A 14,496-nucleotide genomic window follows, 5' to 3' on the forward strand; every position below is an offset into this window, starting at 1 on the left:
ATGGATTACAAAGAAAGTTGCTGATCAATTTCCTTTCGATTGACCCCTTAATCGACTTAATTGTTTCAGCTCTATTTGATGTCATGGTCGTGGAAAATCTAGCTGTCAGGTGTCTGTGTGATTTTAAACCAAACAACATAGTAGTTCCAAAGCTTTTTGGCCGTTGAGCTCTTAAGATGAAGCAATATTCGCTTGTGACCCTTCGTGTTTACAGCCTGCTAACAACTCAAGTTACTCGTGTCAAAAAGTTATTTTTACTCCTGATGTTTTCGAACGATGAAGGGGTGAAAATGTCCTGTATTTCACAAGAAAAATGCAGGAAAAGAAGAACAGAAACATATATATATATATATATATATATATATATATATATATATATATTATTATTTATTTTTTTTTTTACTGTCTTATCACTGTCTAATCATCCTCAGATGTATCTGGTACCACCTCACGTTCCAGTCAACAGATGAGGCACCTTTTTTAAATCAGGGCTCACAGTGTATAATAAAACTGCAGATAACCATGGCAACAGAGCTTCTGCTTTGTCAGTTGACTCATTTGTAAGATGAACCTAACAAAGGGTTAAACTGGAGACAGAGAAACTTTTAAAAATGGACGACCAAACTTTCCTTTTGTTGTACAAAACTCATATTCCCCTGACCAAAAGTTCTATCCTGCACAACTGAAAACATATGCATGCTTTTTTGTAAGCTAAGGTTCTCAAATTTAAAAAGTTTTTCACAAGCAGACTTACAAGAACTAAAAAAATATACAGTCTTAAATTGTGATTCAAATCTCGCCTGATGATCAGACTGAACTGCTCACAGCATCCCGTTAGCCTGACGTCTTAATGTTTATTTTTGCCCTAACTAGGGCTGCAACAGACGATTACATCATTACCTCATTGACGATTAGTCTGTTGATTATTGCTTTGATTAATCGATTAGTTGTCTGTTCTATAAAAAGGCAGAAAATTGTGAAAAAATGTTGATCAGTGTTTCCCAAAGCCCAAAATGACGTCCCTAAATGTCTTGCTTTGTCCACAACTCAGAGATACTTAGTTTACTGTCACAGAGGAGTACAGAAAATAGAAAGCTTTTCACATTTAACAAGCTGCAATCACAGAAGTCTTATTTCTTTTCTTTAATAATTACTTAAACCGATTAATCGATAATCAAAATAGTTGGCGATTCATTTAAAGCTATAGTGCGTAGTTTCTGTCGCCCCCATGAGGAATTTTAAGTGAAAACAACAAAAGTATTGGCGCGTCCACATGATACAAGCCTTTGGTGATCACCCCCCCCCACCCTCCACACAGTTGCTAGTAGCCAAGGAGGACACGGAGGATTAAAAAAAACATGATGGACTCTTCAGAAGAGGTCATTATCTTCACTCGAGTTTCTGCACGCGAAAGTCGCCGGACGCCACAATCTTCTGAACATAGACATACTGAGAATCAAACTGTGGTAATGTTTGCTGCGTTAGGAGCAATTAACTCTGGAGAAATATATCAATCTGTAAGTGGACTTATACAACAACCGGTACAGCTGCGTTAATGTCATCCACGCTCGTCATCATTTTTCTGTCACTAATTTTCAGGACTGTAGCTAGGTATGCGGGACGATGATGTCCCCACTCTTAATCCTGCCTGCTGAGTAGTGCTGTCCTCAAATGAAAGAGTGAATAGTCGACTAACGGTGATGATTTATGTCAACTATAAGATGAGTTGATTTAATAGATAGAAATGTCACGGAAGGCTTGTATCATATCACGTGGACGCACCGACAGTTTTACTGTCATTACTTAGAATTCCTCATGGGGGAGGCGAAACTACGCACTATAGCTTTTATCTGTCTTATCCAGTAAAGGCAATAAAACGGCCAAAATAATCTTAAATTCCCCCCCGAAAAAACCCCAAAACAAACTGAGTTTCTCTACAGAGAGTCATGCAAAAGCAAGTCTTAGAAATCAACATCGATGGTTCTTTAATTCCAGACGTCTGCTCTTATTTTTCTGGGCGTAAGCTAAACGTCTGCCGTCTCTCCGCTCTCCAGGCGGTCATGCTGGCGTGGGAGTCACAGGTGTTGAGTGATTTATGGCTTTAATTTCACTTGATAGATTCAAATATAATATAGCAACAAGCATAGAGAATTAATTAGGACGACGCAGCGAGGGTCTGTCTCCCTTTAGTGCTTTGGCAGGGAGACAGTAAAAACACTACACACGCACTGAACTCAGGGAGACGCGTGTACATTAAAGAGATCTGTTGAGGAATGGAGTATTTATTGATTTCACCTTAAAAAAACCTTTTCATTTTAAAGTAGGGGAGTAATAGGAACTGCTTAAATGAAAATCCCGAGGCATGTGATACAAGGATTCAGCCACAAACGGCTGTAAAAGTGCACCTCAACAGTAATAATTGGTCCCTGTGTCGGAGCGAACGTGTCGGCCTGGTGAAAGCAGAAGGCTTGGGGCTGCAGCGACAGGCTTTCGGGGGGGGGGGCCTTTGTGGTGGCAGCTGAGCGAGGCAGACAGTTGAAGGGAACAGGTTGCTGCGTCTGTTAGGGCTCGTCTTGCTGCTCTTGACCTTTGACCTTTTAGCTGTGACAGCTCCTGGGGCTGGGAGATACCAAAGCTCCGCGGATTGGGGGAGCCCGGCCGGGTCCTAGGGCCTAGGGCTTGGCGATAGGGAGGAAATCAGATATCACGATATTCTTGGCCAAATACCTCGATATCGATATTGCGGCGATATTCTAGGGTTGACAATTGCCGCTTTAACAAAATATCTTCACATTTAGATTTTAGATAAATAATCACCAGTAATGTGGACATAATGTCTAAGTGGGGGGAAAAGGGAAATAATAGAACAGTTACAACAGTCTGGTAAGTTCAGAAAAGTACATCACTTTACTGTAATGCAGCCTTTAAAACCAGGAGAAGACAACACTTATGTCATATCACTATATTACGATATCAAAAATCTAAGACGATATCTAGTCTCATATCACGATATCGATATAATATCTATATATTGCCCAGCCCTACTAGGGCCGCACGATATGAGGGAAAAAAAAAAAAAAATCTAATTGCGATTATTTTTGACTGATATTGCGATTGCGATCTGATTTACGATATTGGAGGGAATGATCATTTTCATTGAAAAAATATTCAAAATTAAAGTGATTATAGTGTGTATCTGTACCAAACTGTAGGATAGGATTTGTAGGCTGGGACGTCTCTGCAGCAGCACAATACTTCAATATTTAATTGGTTTGACACATATTTTGCCTTTAACAAATATTGCCCCCCCCCCCCCCCCACCATATTGCGATTTCGATAAAATTGCGATTGATTGTGCAGCCCTAGCCAGTACTGTAGTATACAACATAATAATAAACAAAAGCTATAAGCTTATTTAACAAATGGAAAACCATACTTGCATCATATAAGCTTTTCCAATGACGCAGCGAGGATGTTTTTAAAGGTACAATATGCAATGCTTTCCTTAAAGAAAACCAATGTATAGACTCATACAAACGTATTCCCTCTCATTCATCACTTATGGCCCACTAGAACTGAATGAACTAGACGTCTGACATGAAGTATAACATTCATTGTATCAGCGTTCCGGCCGCGTGGTGTCAAATTTAATGGCGTGAAAGTGTTGATCAACGAGAAGCCGGGTCAGGTTTAAACAGCACCTAGTTGGATGCCGGCACACATAATGCGGCGTGTAGATGGAGAATGCGTTTAAGTGCATTTTCTCTGTGCGTGCATCTTGTGAGCTGTATTACGGTCTTTGTCAAGAGTGTGACAAAAATGTGGAGAATTCCTCAACAATGTAGGTCGCACACAAGAGAAGAGCTCACAAGCAGAGCCACACCAGAGAAAAGCTTTGTCATTTTTTTTTTTTTTTTTTAATTTGCCTCATCCTCGGGAGGAAGGCAGATTTGCATAATCAGGGTATTCACTGTCAAACCCTTGAAAGCACATCATGTTTATTCACAAACCTAACGTTCATTCATTTCGCACAAAGACAAAGTCCCAAATAAGCTTGTCTTCAACAAAACCTCTCGAGTTTGTCTTTGTGATGGCACATCACTGAGGTGGCGCACCTATCACATGGAACAAAACCAAATCTTTGGGCCTTTTCTACGACTGTGCCCAAGTATGTACAGCTACAGTACAGGATGTATGTTTATCGTTTCCAGAGCGGTAGCTTATACGCTTCTGTGTTCCCTTTCAACATAAATAGACTTGCCTCAGGGCAAAAGATGAGCTTCTTCTCACCGCTCTGTTAAAGGAGAGAGAATAGATATCTTTTCTCTCTTGGTGTTTTGTGTGTTTGTGCCTCCCCCACCTCTCCTCAGTGCCGGATCCCCGCCACATGTAGCCAGCATCGCACAGTCTTGGCCAACGCTCGCGTTTGTCTCAGGGAGAGCGGAGGTAGGCTCATAGATCCCCAATTTAGGCTCCGGGCCAACACCCTGTGTTCAACATGGAGGGCCCCCAGGCAGCCGTGCACATGGACGACAAATATGGATGGTATGGAAAAACCTGTAAAAGGGGCTGCCAGATAAGGCATTTACTGAGCATTTGTGTTTGTTTGGAAGTAATTGTGTCCTGACATGGGGATTGTTGTGTTAAGTGATGGTGTATATTTTTTTCCCATCCATGGGCAGATTTCCTGCTCCTGATAGACGAAGGGAGTTCATTTTTTTCTGCCCTCCCATCTCCCATTTTTCCATAAGTTATTGCCTCAAGACCAAATGGCCCCCTTGGAATTTTTGCCCCTTGTTTAACCCGTTGGGCTCTGGGCACAGACGTGCCTGCAAGCATACATTCATACGCTGTGTTGTGTGGAAACTCAATGACACAACTGTTTAGCAGACTCCTGGCCTCCCATTTCCCACACCCTCCAGGCCCCCTCGGAGATTTCCAGGTCAGGAAAGGGCACGGGCTGAGATTCATTCCTTGGGAAGCGGAGCCACTGTCGCAAACGGTCACAGGCGGCGGTTCTCTCCTTTTACAGTCCTCTCTTCGGTCATCTGACTGCAGCTCGCCAAGTTCGGATCTGTGAGGATTTGATTTCCACAGCTTTGGACTTAGCGTCGGATCACGGTCGTCACCGGCGGCCTTCATCGGAGGCCTTCATCGGAGCTGACAGGGAGGGAAGATGTGGCGTGCAGTCGGCGGCGTTTGACAGCAGAGGAGTCATTTTGGAATCGAGTGTAGAGAGTTTGGGCTGAGGGGCACGAGACATTACCGGTTTGTTGAACTCTCCGACAGCTGAGCATGCAAGTGTATATCTGTGTTGCTGTTGTGTGTGTGTGTGTGTGTGTGTATAGATTCTGGCGGTGGGGGGGGCCTTGAAGGGTCCAGTTGACCAAAAGGTATGTAGGCAGCTGCCGTCCCACTGCCGGCAGCTCATGATCCAAATGGAGGATGTACACACACACACACACACACACACACACACACACACACACACACACACACACACACGTGCACAAAGGACAGATTGGTGCGCCACGAGGATCTGACACACTTAGCTAGGCAGCTAGTGACTCACTTACTCTCTTCACACACACACAAAAAACATGGTAGTAAACGTGCTTAAGTTGTGTAATGTCTTGATGATTATAGTCATTATAGATTACTCGGTCCATTAATAATGCCATTTTGTTTACAAAATGTAAAAACATTATGAAAAATACCCGTCACAAGTTCTCCAAGTCCATGATGACATCTTTTAAAATGTCTCGTTTTAAAAAAACCCAAGGACACGCGAGTAAACGAGTAATCTGTCATCAAAAAGGAATTTGCCCATTGATTAATCAACCGATCATTAAGTGCTACGCGGGGGTAAACATCAAGTTAGTATTCATTTTTGTCGATGTTGCGTCATTGTTTCATAGCAATGCAGCTTACATTCAGATTGATGAGGAAAGGCTGTATTTAGTTGTCCCATAACAATTTCACTTCGACTGTATGGAAACGAATAGAAATCATTGGCAGCTGGCTGTGCTGTTAGCTTGAAATGATTTCTCATTATTTTACTCAGACAAGACTAGCAATTTAAAGATGTCCTCTCGGGCTCCGGGACCATTTCATGGATGTTTTTGACCACTTTGTGACATTTTATAGACTGCGTGATTGAGTATTTGAAAAGAATATTGACAGATCAGTCAATGATGAAGATATTTGTTAGTTGCAGCTCCAACAGATACGATTTGTAGTAAACGTTCCCTTTTTAAAGAGCCCAACAACAAGCACCTCATTTGCCAACACAAGACACTGATGAATTGGTGGCAGTTGCTGAAGGCATATTAGGGCAAAGGGTGACCTGGGAGGGGTTTGTGGGTGGGTGGGTGGCTGGGTGGGGGGGGGGAGATGAGTGTACTCTGAGTGTGGTGACAAGAAGCAGCAACAGCAGAGGAGGTGGGGGGGGGGGGGCTGGGGGTGTCCAGTGAGAAGGGTAATTTGGGGCGTTCAGCCCAAGGCGTTCCACCAGCAGTTGTCACTTTTGCAGCAGTCGATGGCACATGTGCTGCTCTGAGTTGGACCCTCGTTCTCTTCAGGACTGTATCCCTCTGTGATCTTTCACTTGGACTATCTCGCTCTTTTTCAAATTAACTGGCCTCAATCCGAAACTAGACTTTCGGTGTGTGACGTTTGTGTCAGAACACTTCCAAACCGCCTTTTGGCATCTTTAATCTTTGACGGTAAGAGCGACCCATCGAGACATTTCAGCTCTTAAGCGTGTGTGTGTGTGTGTGTGTGTGTGTGTGTGTGTGTGTGTTCCCTCTGATGTAATTGGTTTGAATTGACATGGACGCCGCTTCACTTAAAAACCATAATTACTTCAAGAGAAAATGTCATTCTCGATGGCTGTTATTTATTTATTTTTTTTTTATTTAAGTGTTGACATTACTTCTCCTCTGGCTAAAACTAACATTTTTTTTTTAGCTTTCACATGCTTGATTTAAGCCAAAGTGTCTCTGAAATGTTCGGAGCTTTCCGAGCTCTCTAATCAGCCCGGGAAGCCATCGGTCGGTGGGGTGCACTGCTGGCGCCTCCGAGGGCTTTACGAGGTAGATAGGGAGGAGTGCGAGGTGACTTGCCGTGTGGACTGTTGTCCATCATCAGCTGCCGAGCTGACACCTTCCCCAGCCCCCGAAATCTGCTGAGAGGCGCTCGAGAGAGGAGGGGGAGAGGGGGAGAGGGGGGGAGGGGGTCCTGTTGGGAAGATTTACGGTTGATAGCTTGTGTTGTCGTGCAGCTCGTAACGTCACACCTGTTCTTTTTCTTTCTGGAATTGAAGGTCTTACACGGGCCGTTACTGTGTCGAGGGAGTGTCACGATCCTCGCAGGCCTCCGACACCTGTTCAAAACCACCCTGTGTACTTCAAAAGTACACGCGGATATAAAGCTTTGAAGATATCCCGATGGTTTTTCCGATAACCGTGTTGTTCGGTCTGCTTGTATCTGGGGTTTTTCCCAAGTCAAGTCAGTCAAACAGAAAGTAAATAGCAGGAAGTTGTTTTTCCACGCTCGGTAGCCTCGAGGTATTCCTTTAGAGCTCAGGAGATAGCGGCCTTATCTACTTTTTCCTTTAGATGAAATAGTCTGTCTGCCTCTATATCCTCTGTAACAAATCTCAGATAGATATGGGAGAAATGGTTAGATGAATCCTTTGAGTGGAAGACATTAATCGATTAATCGATTTACGTGTCGGTTATTACATTTGATTAATCATTTAAACCCTCGAAGGCTTAAGTTTATTTTGTCTTTTGATCTGATCTTACCTTCGAGAGCTGCAAAGATGAATCGGTCAGCAACTAAAATCGCCAGCTATTTTGTTAATTGATTAATCAGTTTGATTCGTTTTTGAAAGATTTATTGATTAATCGATTAGTTGCGAACTCTTAAATTAATCGCCAACTATTTCAGTCATCGATTTGATTCATTTTTCACGAAAAGATGAAAACTTCTCTCAGGGTACAGCTTCTTGAATGTTAATATTTTCTAGTTTCTTCTCTCAACATTTCCCACCATTTTCGGACATTTTTATAGACCAAACAACTGATCGATTTAATCAAGAAAATGATAAACAGATTAATCAACAATGAAAAATAATCGTTAGTCTCAGCCCTAGTCTGCACACTAGACGCCAGCGTTTAATTTTGACATGATGACAGAAAATGAATTTTCTTGAGGGGAGTCGACCACTCTACAAGTTTATAATATTGTTACACGCGCCTGTTCCTACAAGTTCATGGCTTTGCCTTGTTGCCGGCCAAATTCCGTAGGTAATAATGGAGACATTTCACGAAACAGTTAGTGGCGAAGGCTTTAAATAGGCAGGTTTTACTGTGCCTCAAACAACAGCATTCCTCCTCCCACTCACCTGCATTCATAAACCTGATTGTACTTGTGATAAGCGGCTATATTTAAGTGACAGGCGGCTGCCTTGATCTCGCCCGACTGCCTCTCCCGTGAGGCCTCATTGACGAGAACGCGTTCGACTGGTGACGGCAAACGTTCCTGCCCATGCCGAGTCCGGCGTGCACGCCCTCTGTCCTCAAGTGTCACATTGATGCCATCAGTGTTTTTTTTCTAGAGGGCATTTTTTTTTTTTTCTCTGTCACAGACCTTTTGTTGTCGCAGAAGATTTAAGGCGATGGGGAAAGCTGCGAGGGAGGACACCTTTTAAACTGTTTTAGAAGATTCCAAAACACGATACGGGTTTGTCCTAAAAAGATATTATAGGTGATCTGTAAAACAAACTATGTACGCAGTAGTTCTTCATGAATAATAACTTCATTTACTACAGTGAATGTAACTTTTTATAAAATTGTGGTAACATAATTTTTAATTATATGTATAATACTGTAGAGCTGACACTATAAGTCAGTTAATTGATGAGTTTAGGACTGCAGCTAAGGATCATTTTCATTATTAATTTATTGGTAGATTATATGTTTTGATTTGTCATCTAATTCTAATTAGCCTATAAAATGTTAGAAAATAGTGTAAGAAGCTCACCACAAGCTCCCAGAGCCAGAGGGAGCATCTTTATATATCAAGTTTTGTCCTCAAATCCAAAGATATTCAATTTACATACAATATAATATAATATATAACATAGAAAAGCACCAAATCTCCATATATGGGAAGGTACAACCAGAGGCTGATATGCCGGTATGTTTGTTGTATAAGTGGCTGAAACAATTATTAACAGTTGTTAAAATGTACATTTTTGTCTATGAGCCTAATTGATTAATTGTTTAAAAATAATAATGTAGTCAAAAATGTATTAATGTAACATTGATTGTCTAGTTTTGTTTTATCTTTCATGTAGACCCCAGGAAGAATAGTTGTTACTGCGGTAACAACTAATGGGCATCCTAAATACTTAAAAAAAAAAAAAAAAAAAAAAAAAACATGTTCAGCACTAGATTTGTTTTGGCGAATAAGCAGTTTGAAGACATCTCTTTGGGCTCTGGGAACTTATGAAAAGCACTCATTAGGCTAAAATAATCAATAGCTTAAGTGTTATCGGGAACAGCCACGTGTTGCTGCTCTACACCGAGGCAGGACGTGCAGCTGTTGCTGGCATTGAACCTGTGGCCTTTTACAGGACAGTCTGTCAAAACACGAGGCCACCCTCAAGTACCAAGAGCTGTACATGTACATTCGGAAAAGGTTCTTGGATTGAGCGCTTGGGTTTAATGGAATGGAATGGAAGTAAGTGGCAATCCAAAAGGAGATACTCGGTCTTCTGCTTTTCTGATTCCCTCTTCTGCTCTGAGCTCTAGTGCCGAAAACATTTTAGCTTCTTTAATGTGAGGATTTTGCTGCGTCTCCCTTTTTTTTTTAATATATCATTGTTAATTGTATATATTATTTTGAGTCTTAGACTATTGGTCGGACAAAACAAGACATTTTAAAGTTTGAAAATGTCATTTTATTGTTCATGAAACAAAACGACGGATCGAAACAGTTAGCGACAGCTTCAGCTGTAATGGCAACACTAATGACGTGTAGTAGCAGCCCTACAGTGGGTGGGTAACACAACTGGAGCACGTTTTAAGTGCACTGATGAATTCTATTGATACTTTGTTGAATTAAATGGGAACCCATGGCTGCTTGAAAGGGACAAAACAATTTCAATATGTAAATTCTTAATCAAAAACTAATGAATAGTGCATACAGCTCCAGCTGCAAAGACTCACTGATTAAACAGTTGTGAACTCTTAAATTAATCGCCAACTATTTCAGTAATCGATTTGATTCATTTCTCATGTTTCTTCTCTCCTCTGTGACAGTGAACTGAATATCTTTGAGTTGTGGGTAGGCACAATACAGGGAAAAATATGAATCACGATTTTTTTTAGCTTAGAATTGATATCATGATTCTCTGCCACGATTTTTGTGTGATGTTTATTGCACACATGATGAACCATGACAAAACTAAACAAACTGGCAGTACCAAACCGAGATAGCACATTAAGCATCCCCACAAGGCGTCAATGAATAAAGACAATAAAGTACATACTGGCCATTTAAGTACAGTAGGCTACCAAAAATAGTGACATATAACACATTGAACTAAACATGGCCCTGATACAGGCTCTATCTGAACTCCTCGAACATGTCTGTACATAATTAAAACATGTTAATGTCAATGTCAAATGCTTTCAGTAAATTAATTGAAGGAGAAAAAAAGTCTTTTAAAAATTAAATCGTGAACAGGGGTGAATCGAGATCGCGATTTTATAACGGTTTATCGTGCAGGCCTAGTTGTGGAAAAAACAAGACATTTGAGGACGTCATCTTGGGCTTTTTGGGAAACACTGATCCACATTTTTTCACCATTTTCTGACATTTTATAAACCAAACAACTCGCCCATTAATCCAGAAAATAGAAAACAGATTAATCAACAATGAAAGTAATCGTTAGTTGCAGCCCTAGTGAGCTCCTCTGAAACTTGTTTCATTACAGTACCTTTTTTTTTTAAAACATTTTTTAGTTTTTAATTCTTTAGCACGGGTTTGAATCAGTTCCTGAACCTTGGCCAGGTGAACTGCTTGGCTGCCGACAGCAGCTAGTACACAGAAAAACCCTCTCCTAACTGCGAGAGCTCTCCCTCTCATTGTTCCACTGGGTCAGCCAATCACATCGCCTTTCAGGGACGGCGTCAGAGTGTGTTTACCTCTGGCGGTGATGTAACCCGACTGGTCAAACCGCATAGTCCGCGCCGGTGATGCAGTCAGCGACATTGGGGCAAGTCTCAGAGTCAACAACAAACCACACCAAAAGTATTGTGCGACCTGCCAACAACCTCTCTGCTCCACATCCCTTCGGGGCTGCTGGACAAAAGGCATCTGTGTGCGTCTGTGTGCGCAACCACATGGGTGTATAACGGGTATTATCAGTTTCTTTTCTTGTTATTGCTGTATTCATGCCAGAGGCTCTGATCACAAACAGTGGATCAGTGACAGTTAGGGCGCCCCGTGTTAAATGCGTGGGCGTGTGCTTTTCTCATTATGTGTGTTTGTTTTTGTGTACGTGTGTGTGTGTGTGTGTGTGTGTGTGTGCTTAGATAGACTGCCGTATTGACAGCGGCCCGGCAGCGTGGGTGTGATTCACGAGCCGAGAGGCACAGATCTCCTCACCGCTCCCATCCCATCCCCCCCAAAGCAACACCAACACCACCTCAGAAGTGCTGCCCTAGCACTGCATCAGCCCTCCCCTTTCTCTCTCTCTCTCTCTCTCTCTCTCTCTCTCTCTCTCTCTCTCTCTCCCCCATACCTCTCCAAAGACTCACCCATGATTGGTTAAGGGGGGGGGGGGATCATATTCCACTGCCAGGGTTGGCAGCGTAGACGCACAGGCACAATCACAGTCACAAGCCAAGCTTCAGATACTCGGCCAGCAGCTCCTTCCCCTCCTCCACGATTTGTCATTATGGCTCAGTATCGCCACTGATTTTTCCCAATTCGATTTCCGATTCAATGTCCATTTGGGATATTTCAGTTGCACAACCAATCTAGCTTGGATGTGAAAGGAATTCTACAATTGCACGATCAGTTACATTAATGCACTTTTTTTTTTATTAAACATGAACACACCAATAAAGTGCAGCTCTACAGTCTTGAGGTGAGAGGCCAAGGGAAAAACTGGCATGGCCATTTAAGGGGTCCCCTTTTGAAATGGCCATGCCAGTGTATCCCTCACTAAAATGTAGCATAACTTTGGAGCATTATTTAACCCCCTTTACGACAAGCTAGCATGACATAGTTGCTATGGATTCCTTATGGCTTCTAGTTTCATATGATGCAGACAAAGATAAGATAGACTTTATATCCCCCAAATCGATTCTGTATTTAATGAATCGATATAGGATCGTTCAAATGAAAATCGATTCGAACCCCCTATTTGTCGATTTGCCCGCTCCACCTGCTGATGCTTTTACCACAGAAATCAGCCGTAAAGTTTTGTTGATACAGTGAAGATGCATGCTGGGTGACTGAAGCCTGAGTGTTGGCGGGAGCCGTGTCCAATGGTTGCCCGGAAACCTGCCGCAAACAGGCTGTAAATATCCCACAGCTGGTGCTGGCAGAACACCCTCAAGGTTGGGCCGCAAACCGAGCCTCGCTGGGTCAGATGAGGGAATTCAGCAGCCCAGTTAGAAGCCAACTCCCTCCAACCTCGACCCCATCGGCAGCTCTGTCTGCGCCCCAATGAGAAACCAATCCCTTGGACTACCCCTCTCCCCCACTCCCCTGTAAAACCTGATGCATGTTTACAGTGTACCTTAATGCTGGCGTGCTGCGTGTGATCCTTTGCATTAATGCCTTCATGATGACGCTATGGTCAGATATTTGCAGCTTAAAGGGCTACTGCAGCTATTTAGACTCTTTCATAAAGCTGGGGCGCTCAAAAGACCTTCAACTGGAAGTTCAGACTGAAATAGAGCCGCAAGGATTAACTAATGAATCGATTGGTTGTCTACTATTAAGTTAATCGCCAACTATTTGACTATTTCTTGAGTCAATTCTTTCAAAAACTTCACTAATTCCAGCTTGTTAAATGTGGATATGTTCTAGTTTCTTCTCTCCTCTGTGACAGTAAACTGAATATCTTTGAGTTGTGGACAAAACGAGACCTTTGAGGACGTCGTCTTGGGCTTTGAAAAACCGAAACTAATCAACATTTTTAATCATTTTCTGACATTTTGTAGACCAAACTTCTAAGGGAGTAATTGAGAAAATGATCAACGGATTACTCAACAATGAGAATAATCGTTAGTTGCAGCCCTAAAGGAATATCCATTTTTGTCTCTTTAACTCACGGGAGCGTCATGTGGATCACATGTCCTTGTTCTTCTCCAGCAGCCATCTTTGCTCAACGACGGCCCGTCTCGCGACCGTTCGGCGCGCCCCAACCTGAAACACCTGCTTTATTTGATTTGGTGCGATACACAGTTGTACAAAGCATCTGACAACATCATCTGTCATCTCGCTCATCTCGTCGGGCGCGTTTGTGCAAACACTGAGTGATGAATGAATATTGGAGAAATATTGATCCGCCCAGACTTTAAACTGAGGGCCAGATCAGTCATTTTGAAAGCCCTCCTGCGGAGGTCAGGACAGCGTGCCCTCTTCTTGAAACCCGAAGCCCTGAAATCCAATGCAGATCTCCTGCTAACTCGCACATTTCATCAACAGTTAACATGATTTGTAAAGATATCATGACACACAACCCCTGATATTTGTTGGACACTCGATTCAATAACAATCCTCCTGTTTAAGAGGCACTATTGGCAATATCTTTCTATGCATCCATTTTTTATGGACTTAAAACAGATTTGTTGTCGAACCAAGCAATGAGGTTTGATATGTATGTTTAGATACAGGCTCTATAAGCACTCACTGAACATTATGCAGTTAAATTGTGATTTCCTGTACAGTTTAATCAGATTTCATTCTCTTTTAAATTTACAAATTGTACATGAATTGAAATATGTGGCAATATTATTGGCAGTAGCTCCTCAGTTTTTGGTAATTTCGGTGCTTGCCAAGAGCCAAATGCCTGCCAAAAAATGCCAACTGCCACCCCAACATCAGTACACAATGGCCAGTGATTCATAGAGCAACTTTTTGGACGATGCATGTGTCACAGAAATGCTGCTGACTGGTAATTGTGTACTATGGTTTAGGGTCAGTATCACGTGTTGGTATCGGTCATTAGCAGCAACACAGCGTTCTTTGCTACAGTTATTTTCACTTTCACAGTTCAGGGAGAGTATGATTTTTAAAATTGTTGCCTGTCTTTGTGTAGTAGTTTCACTCGGCACGACTCACCCAACAGATACGCTCTCATTTAAATCTCGGCTCCGTCTATTTTTTTTCTACAATATGGGCGCAACGCGAGGTTGATTCCCGGAAGGCCTAAATGAATATATTTTATGTACATTTTTGCAAACT

At 42.3% G+C, this 14,496-nt stretch overlaps 1 protein-coding gene across 10 annotated transcripts in view; it reads left to right on the plus strand.

Moving 5' to 3' along the window:
* mef2d (myocyte enhancer factor 2d) overlaps positions 1 to 14,496 on the plus strand; it is a 135,160-nt gene that overhangs the window by 28,165 nt on the left and 92,499 nt on the right. The window contains exon 1 of one of the 10 annotated variants that reach the window (XM_031319183.2): positions 4,713 to 5,268. The exons of 8 other annotated variants lie outside the window; for them this stretch is intronic. The gene's annotated coding sequence lies outside the window, so the exon portion shown is untranslated. Of the gene's footprint in view, positions 1 to 4,712; positions 5,269 to 6,491; positions 6,726 to 14,496 lie in introns of those variants that run through there. One more of the 10 variants, XM_031319177.2, reaches the window with a different exon arrangement.

The sequence above is a fragment of the Sander lucioperca genome, chromosome 10, assembly GCF_008315115.2.
Source record: "Sander lucioperca isolate FBNREF2018 chromosome 10, SLUC_FBN_1.2, whole genome shotgun sequence".
In the NCBI taxonomy this organism is placed as follows: Eukaryota; Metazoa; Chordata; class Actinopteri; order Perciformes; family Percidae; genus Sander; species Sander lucioperca.